The following is an 8,964-nucleotide window of genomic DNA, read 5'->3' as shown; positions in this document are numbered from 1 at the left end:
AAGGTTGGGGTGGGAAAGCACTCAGACATGGAGATGACACTGGGACCAGTTTGAAAACTGGGGAGGAAACAAGCATTTCAAACAAGTAAAGCTGGGTACAGAGATAACGACTTGTACAGCAAAAAATGTAGGGCTGCCATCAGAACCCAGAGAAATCAACTAATAGAATGCAAGCTTTTGTCCTCAATTAGTGAATTATGTTGTTTTTAATTCAAAGGTTTAGTTTTTTTTTAAACAGGCCACCTTGTCAATGGAATAGAACAGACGATGCAAGCAAACCTCTGCTGTCAGCAACATCTGAGAATGCTAAGTGCTTTCACTAATACTTCAGAAAATCTGAACTAGGGCTTTCAGAATAAAACCTCCAAGAAACAGACAATTAGTGATCACCTAAGAAAATATTCAAGTGACTTTGCTAGAGTCATTGTGTGAGAAAATAAAGATGGAGTCCAACTTTCCAGAACAGCAATTTGTCTTAATCAAAAAACCACGTCCTCCCTTTCTGCAAGACTTCACCCCGTTCACTTTATATTTTTCAAATTTCCAGATGAGCCAGAAGTAACAGACTCCTTTCACCACGCTATTTTGATCCATTCCTAAAATCCATTCCTAAAAGAATACATAACTATACAAAAAAGGCATTATCATTTATGGGAACAGGAGGATTGCGCAAACATTTTAGAAAATCCTGATTTTTTTACAACACAGATAAACCTAATTGTCATTGCAAACTTTGCAAGACATGTATATCAATCTTTTTTTCATTTAATATGCAAGACCTGATTCTCTCCTCGCTTCCACTGTTCCACTGGTTTAATGAGGTTGCCCCTGCTTTAAGTTAACATGAAAATACAATTAATTCTTCCATCTGGGAGATATGAAAACTACAATATCTGGAGGAAAGCAGTCCAAACAGACATTTGAAGGAAAGTATATACTCAGAAAATAATGCTTCTGAGAGATCTAGGGATGACTGTTGACAAACACCACAGCCAAATCATGTGCTGTTTTTTCAGGTGTAGCCCCATAAACTCCTTCTGGAAGTACAACTACTTGATAACAAGCCTTCATAAAATCTGAAAATAAAGGAAACAAACAAAAAAAACCCCCATCACAAACAGGGAAGAATTAAAAGCAAATTGCTACTGGAGGTAAAAACCTGAGGTTAAGGAAGAAAACAAAAATTAAAAGAAAAATTATTTTTGGATTACCTACATCACTGCTTTATTGTGGGGCTTCAAAAAATTGAATAAAAGTATGAAAATACACTAGGATTGGGTATGTAGGACATGGCAACATCTGAATACATGTGGTGCATGTGCTTACATTGAGAGTTACATATTTACACACTAGGAAGATTTAGGATAACTTGAGACTTAGTTGAGAAGCAACAGAATATAAAGACTCTTTCCTGGTTTTTCAATAAATTAAAGGATAGAAAATCAAACATAATGAAGATACACATAACTTGTAATGAAAGATTAGCTAAGTCTGCTAGAAAATTAACAATAGCCTGTAAGCTTTTCCACACACTAAGAGTTTGGTTTAAATTTCTGTCCCTTTAAACTAACAATCACATTGGTGGTTTTCCAGTGGAAAAATGTACTTTTAAAAAGTGCTGTAAATTCTACACTGTCAACTGCGAAATTACAGGAAGTAGTATCTGCAACAGATAAAGTCTAACATCTGAAATATTAAAGACTAGTTTTAACTAAAAGCAGAATAAGCTTTAATACTGAATACAAGCTGTCACAAGATCCTGGCCTAGTAGTAGGTCTTAGATTAAAAATTACATTGGGTTTAAAGACAAAACATTTTCAAAAAATCAAAAATCACACCAAACAAAATATAAGAAAAATTTAAAGACAATGGAAGAACTAGATTGTGAGGGCTTATTTGTTCCCAAGAGTGGAAATTCTCTTCTGAGACTTGTGTCCCAGATTAAAGATTCTGCTCTGAAGCACCAGAATGAACACCTATGTACTTCACACAGATTTTCAATGGCAGCAGGAGAGCAACCTGAAGCAGCTGTGTAGAAAAGCAGATAAATAAAACCTTTGTGAAGGAGTGGTAAGAGTTTATAGCTCGCCTTTTACTTGAAACTTCTAAGCAGTTTAAACGAAGTGATAAATGCATTTTTAAAGGGAATGCACAAATGCAGAAAACAAGACAATTCCTTTCATGAGGTGTTTTCTAATTACAATGCCTAGACATTATGTTCTCATAAATTCATTGCTTGCCATGACAGTGTTTTTTCTAGGGCGAATGAGAGTCAAATTTATAGACTCTTTCTCCTCTGCTGCTTCAGATTACAGATTATATGAAACTCCAGTACAAAAATATGGTAAATCTTGACATGAAACAGCCATTAGGTATTTTGTTTGGTCCATTTTGTAAGCTAGATATTCTCACCCTGGCAACATTGGCCTTATACTCAAGAATAATATTCAACATTCAAGAATGTTAAATAATCCTTTTAATTCAGTAGCACCTTCAGATAGAAGAGTGTTTTTTTAAGTGTTTGCAAATCAGCCTGTTGTGCTGGGGTGGTGTGTGTGGAAATCATAGTGTTGGCTCAGCTGCCAAATCTAAGTCATCACTGGGCTTTCCTCAAAGATGGGCAAGATAACCAGTCACCAGTGTGATGATGGTAGGCCTCTTCAGTCAACACTAGAACTGATTCTCCAGCCATAAACTGTCCCAAAACCATTTACTCCTACAGGAGTTTTGTATATTGAAAGAAGTACTTGAGAAAGAAATTTTCAGAACTGCTCCAGGTTGGTCTTTTTTTATCTATATAACTGGGAAGTCACTGATCCCATTTTATTTACTTGAATTAAAGTATTAAATATTGGCTAAACTGTTCCCTACTATAATTAATAGTGGTAATTCACTTCAGTGGGATCAGAGTTCAGGTATTTAATGTTTTCAGTGATCCCAAACTTACTTTCTCATTTCATATGTAATTATGTCTGGATTATATCCTCTAGCAGCATCAAGTATTAGCATAATTTTCATTACCTGGGTTTTGGTTTTTCTTTTTAACTCTTCCATTAAACTAAACCACACTAATACTGTTGATTGGCTGCAAGAGATGTTTATTCTTTGGTGCAAATGGAGAAACTGTCACAGGTAATTGTTAGGCTGACGTAAAACAGCTCGTTGAAATGTCAGCCTGAACTACAGCAAGTATGGCATGTGAAGGATTACTTAAAATTTACTTCCATGAACAATGTTTAATGATGGTTTGTGCAGCTTTATAAAAGCACCTTAACACCTTTCTGATCTAAAACAGAACACTTAAATATTCCAAACCAACAGCAGACCACCCAATACCTTTGCCTGGAAGCCTCAGCAATCCCATCTTTGGAGGGACATACTCTTAATACTATGAACATTTTAATTTCATTTAGATTATTATCTCATGCTCCAGCAAAAACCCATTGCCTTTAATTAAAGGAGTAAAATATTGTGGTAGTTAAATATTAAACAAACAGCTATTTTGTGTATACATGCAAAGGAATGCAAAGCATTCTTGTAATCAATGCATCAGTGTTAATTAACCATTAACACATAATGACAAAATTCAGGAATAAGAGCTGAAAGGTTACCACTAATTAAACAAGTCAGGCTCTTGAAGCACAGCACTCCACTGCACGTTATAACAACCAGGTACTCTTCAGAGCCCCAAAATTGTATTTCCCCCATGTAGGCAAGTGCATGCTGATGTCAGTCTGGGTCCCTCCAATGATCCCAAAGAATTCAGATGCATTCTACTAAAACTGCAGAGCTAGTTGGTAAATTCAAGAAAAATATCCACCAAAAATTACCTCCAGAATTCATTCACATACCACAACACAGTAGCAGTACGATGACCATTTATTCTTTCATTTAGATCTGCCAGAGCAATGAACTCTTGCTTTGTATATTGCTAATCCAGATCCATCCTGAAAATATGGGTTACAGAAAAACCCACTGGTCATTTTGAAACAAAGAATTACAGAATATGCTGAGTTGGAAGGGAGCCATCAGGATCAAGTCCAACTCCTGGCCCTGCACAGGACCATCCCCAAGAGTCACACCATGTACCCGAGAGCCTTGTACAAATGCTTCTTGAACTCTGTCAGCCTTGGTGCCATGACCACTTCCCTGGGGAGCCTGTTCCAGTGTCCAACCACCTTGAGGGTGAAAAACCTTTTCCTGATAGTCAAACTGAACCTCCCCTGACTCAGCTTCAGGTCATTTCCTCAGGTCCTGCTTCCGGTCACCACAGAGCAGAGATCAGTGCCTGCCCCTCCTCTTCCCTTCATGAGGAAGTTGTAACTGAGGTCTCCCCTCAGTCTCCTCTTCTCCAGCTGGACAGACCAACTGCCCTCAGCTGCTCCTCCTACGGCTTCCCCTCCAGGCCCTTCACCATCCTCACAGCCCTCCTTTGGACACTCTCTATGAGCTTAATGTCTTTTCTATATTGTGGTGCCCAAACCAGCACACAGTACTCAATGTGAGGCTGCACCAGCGCACAGTAAAGTGGGACAAAGACATATTTATGGTTGACCAATGTCCAAAGTCTTTGTGATTTCCTGAGAAGTTTACTACACTAGCTTCTGACACTCCTTCTTTCTTTATAGGATGTAATGCAATTCAGCTCTCATTACTAGATCCAGTCTTGTCACCCTGACTTTCTTCAAGTGGCACTTGCAGTTGTAGCACCCAACTTACTTCACCAAGTGGAGGCATAAAGTGCCTGAGCACCTGTTTCACTTGCAGTTCTTGAGTCTGAACATCTACAATTATTGCTGGTTATTGCTTTGAGAAAGGTGGGGATTGTTCTAGCAATGGCCTGCTGCCTAGAGATGTGGTTTGCTCTATTACGTGAAGTGATGGCTTGCCTTCCCACTAACTGGTAGCTCTCCATGGTCCTTCACTCTCTTCCATCACTTCATTTATTACACACAAGTTCATGCATTTTTGCTAATCAGAGCTGGTGATCCGAACAGCTGGCTCTCTCTCTAGTATATAAACAGATTTCAAGCCTAAATAATGTTTCAATTACTTCCCTTAAACAGTTCCTCTCTCATACTGTGTTCATGGCAGACTAAGCCTTTGATTCTCAGAAAGGTACCTACATGCCAACTGTTCAGTAAACATCCAGTCTGATAGTATTCATGTTGGGTTATCACTAATTTAAGCTTGAATTACAGCTCCAAGCACCCCCCAGCCTAGCAACCTGCCTATTGGTGAAGACCAGGGTAACTACAGAATTGGGCAACAAGTGATGCTTTACTCAGATCACTCATATCCAAGTAACTGAATATCTGCGTGAAAGACATCTGAAGTCTAATATACAAAGCAGCTATTAAAAAAAACCAACAACAATAAAAGTCCAATATTCTACATTTACACCAAACAAAGCATGGAAAAATGGCATGCACACAGCTCTTCAAACCGGACTGCAAGCTACTATGAATCTCGTGTCCAGTGTCCCATATAAAATCCAAGGCAGCTTATCCCTCTTTCACTAAAAAGAATGCTGTGCCTTTCTGGTAAGGTAAGAGCAAGTACAAAGGCAGCAGCTGAAGAGCTGTGCATCTATAGTCAGTGTGTTGGCAAAAGTATCTCCCCTACAGACTAAGCTAGAACAGCAAAAGCCAAAGTATAGTTTAAATTTCAAAATGGAATTACATACAGAAATTGCATTAGTGAAAAATTTGTCTTTACAGCAGTATCATTATCTGAACATCAGCTTCACAGCGAAAGAGAAGATGGACAATGGTGATATGGCTTCAACTTCCAGCTCTGCGAGAGATTCCTCATGTGAGCTTAAACAAAACATAAATGTTTTGCTGTTCTCCATTTTAGAAACCAGGAGCAGCAAATACCTCTTTGCTTCCTCTCCTGCCATCTGCCTTTTTTGTTTACACTGTGGTGCTAAGAAGACACACAGACATGACTTAGTCAAAACACAGTTACTCCTGTTCATTTCAACAGGAGTTCCTCACCATCCTGGGCACTCAGTTACCTCTCTTCTTAGTGTCTACAAAAGAATTAAGCTAAGTTTAATTAAAATAAAGCTGTTTTTTCACTCATACCAGGAATCAAATTTCTGTTCTGCAAGGCAGAAAGGCCTCGTATGGTATCTTCAAAAAATAAAAGTTTTAAAATCCCTAAATTACTCCTATTTGAAGTGATAATTCAGATCACTGCTGAGTCATGATTTCTTAGAACAAATACATCTTCCATTTTGTCTGTCATTTATTTCAATATTACTTATAGTAATCAATATTTATCAGATTTCTTATACAAGAGAGAGTGGTAAGATTCCAGACACCTGTGTGTCTGAAAATAATCAGCAAGGAAAAAAAGTAGCAGCTAAACACAACATGTGCGTAAGAACTTCCTGCAATGATTTGGCAGACCAGTTTGTTTGTCCCAAATTAAATACTAAGTACTGTATTAATACACAAAGGCAGTAATTTGCCTTATTTTCAGACACAGTCATCCAGGATCTCACTGCTGAAAAATCAGCAGCCCTATGTGACCAAGCACCAAAAATGTTAAAATCGACGGTGATTGCACAGGTGTTAAATACCAATGCAATGTACACATAACTGTTACAAAACAACACAGACAATACTTAATATGGGTCTAGAATGGCCACTGCACTCATTTTCAAGTGACATTGAATATCAAAGAGCAAGACACAAACTGTAGTAACGAGTTTGCATTTTTATACTGTCTTTCAGGCATGGTCATATGTAATTTTGCCAGCAGCAGTTGAAGGAGTCAGTAGTTGCACTCTCCCTTTTAATCTACTCCCACCCTCTTCAGCATGACTCTGTTCACCCCCAGGGTCTTACCACAGATTACTTGCTTTCACCCAGTACTAAGAATATACTTATTTTAAAGGGCCAAGGAAGGATCTGTTTAGTGAACAGCAATGGAAGCATCCGAAGAGGTTCAACCACGGAGATGGTAATTTCTGGCAATAAAGTAGAAACAAAATATGGGAATGTGTAGCTTCAGACTGGATCTGCTGGTGATAGAAGAATAAAGTGTAACTGTAGCCTTAACCTTTACAGAGCCCTGTACACTTTAACATCTACTAAAAACCCCTACAATAATTTAATTTGTAAGTACAGATTCTCTCCTCAACAGTAAAGTTTAACATGGGTATCCACAGGCTCTTAAAACCACTAGAACAGCATCTGTGATTGCAGAACAGCAGGATAAGTACTCAAGCTAGGTTTCAGCTTATTCAACTAGATTGTCAGATGTAACAATTTAGAAACCATCTAAATGTATGAACATCAGAGCCCTGAAAAAAATCAGTAAAAGCAAGAATAGCTCTCTAAAGATCCAAAAATGATGCCTACAAAAATGAAGGCAGGGCAGAAATAAGCAGAACAAGACTGTGCTGATGTGCTTGTTCCTACTTTACTGGATAATGTTTGTCACAGAGCAATGTTAATTTAGATATTACTTGTAGGGTGAATTGTAAGAGAAAAGAATACTTTAAAGTTTCTTTCAATTCAAAGATAAATGTTACTGACCAAAGATCAGAATCACCACAGAATTGCCTGTGGTAGAATCATTAAGTAGGAAACAGTGGCTTGATGATAGAAAGGTAGGATAGGTAACTGCCATCTTAACTTTGGGGGGAAAACCAAAAAAATTCCACACCTAATAATTTCCTTTCTTACAAGACTATCCATAACAAGACTATCCAACAACTCAATATATCCAGAGGGGGGTTGTTGTTTTTTTTAACAGAAAAATATGCAATGGTACATGTTTTGCTTCAATTGCTTAAGTGAATAGCAATGTACCAGTCCTTTACACTATATAAAATTAAAAATCCACTGGACTGACAGACTTGGTGAAAGGCATGAATTCAACCAGATTCTGATGAGCAGGAATCCTGCAGCTGATACATGGAAAGGTAAGGTACCATTAAGGTCCTTGTGAAATGATTGAATCCACATTTAAACAGAAAACTCATCACCATGAAATGCCCTGTTCAATGACCCTCCTAAAGACAGTGGAATTCAGCCAGACAAAACTTTTCAGTAAACAACAGCTTCATGAAGCATATAAAGGATTTCAAAGCTAAATCTTTATCCTTCTTTGACAACCTTATCATTGTTTGAGGAGCCTCCTATATTGGCAGCCTTTCCTTGCTCACAATTAAGAAGTGTCAAAAGTTTTCCTTGGCTGAGATTAGTCTGGATTGACCATCAGCTTTTATGGTGCTAGGAGGAACAGGTCTGATCAGTGCTGAACATTTTAAAAGAAACCCTTGTACTTCAACAACCGTTCTAAAATCTCCTTACTTTTTTAAAAGATTAAGTAACTAGTAATTAGATTAGGAGATGTTAGCAGAGGTGTTAAATACTCCTACTCACAGCAAGTAGATAAAGCCTACATTTTCCTTGCAATGCTCTTTACTTTAAAACACATTAAAAAAATTCTGTGCTACGAGTCTGACATTACCTGGTGTTATACACTTGAGTTCTCAGTACTTTAGAGGTTCATTGGGCCTTCAAATTCATTTCTACATTATTGTAGGATGTCAGAGCATTCTTAACTCCCCTCCTGTTTCAAACAGGTATCATGTTTAGATGACCTATTCTCATATCTATATTAATGTATATACTATAGTGAATAATTTGGAAAGGTTTGGTTTTCTTCATGTCATTGTCATCTTCACTGTGTTATCAGTCACTGGAACAGGCTCCCCAGGGAAGTGGTCATGGCACTGAGCCTGTCACAGTTCAAGGAGCATCTGGACAATGCTCTTTAGTCATATGGTTTAGTTTTAGAAGGGAAGAAGCAGGGAGTTGGACTCAAAGATCCTTATATGTCCCTTCCAACTTGAGATATTCTATGATTCTATGATTGCACTTACAACGAAAGCTAAATCCATCCAGAGAGCCATTAAGCAGAAGCAATCCTATACAGAAAAAA

This window comes from Manacus vitellinus, unplaced genomic scaffold, assembly GCF_001715985.3.
Source record: "Manacus vitellinus isolate BGI_N305 unplaced genomic scaffold, ASM171598v3 scaffold_0_pilon, whole genome shotgun sequence".
Classification (NCBI taxonomy): Eukaryota; Metazoa; Chordata; class Aves; order Passeriformes; family Pipridae; genus Manacus; species Manacus vitellinus.
The sequence above is the reverse complement of the archived record's forward strand: the minus strand, read 5'-3'. Positions refer to the sequence as shown.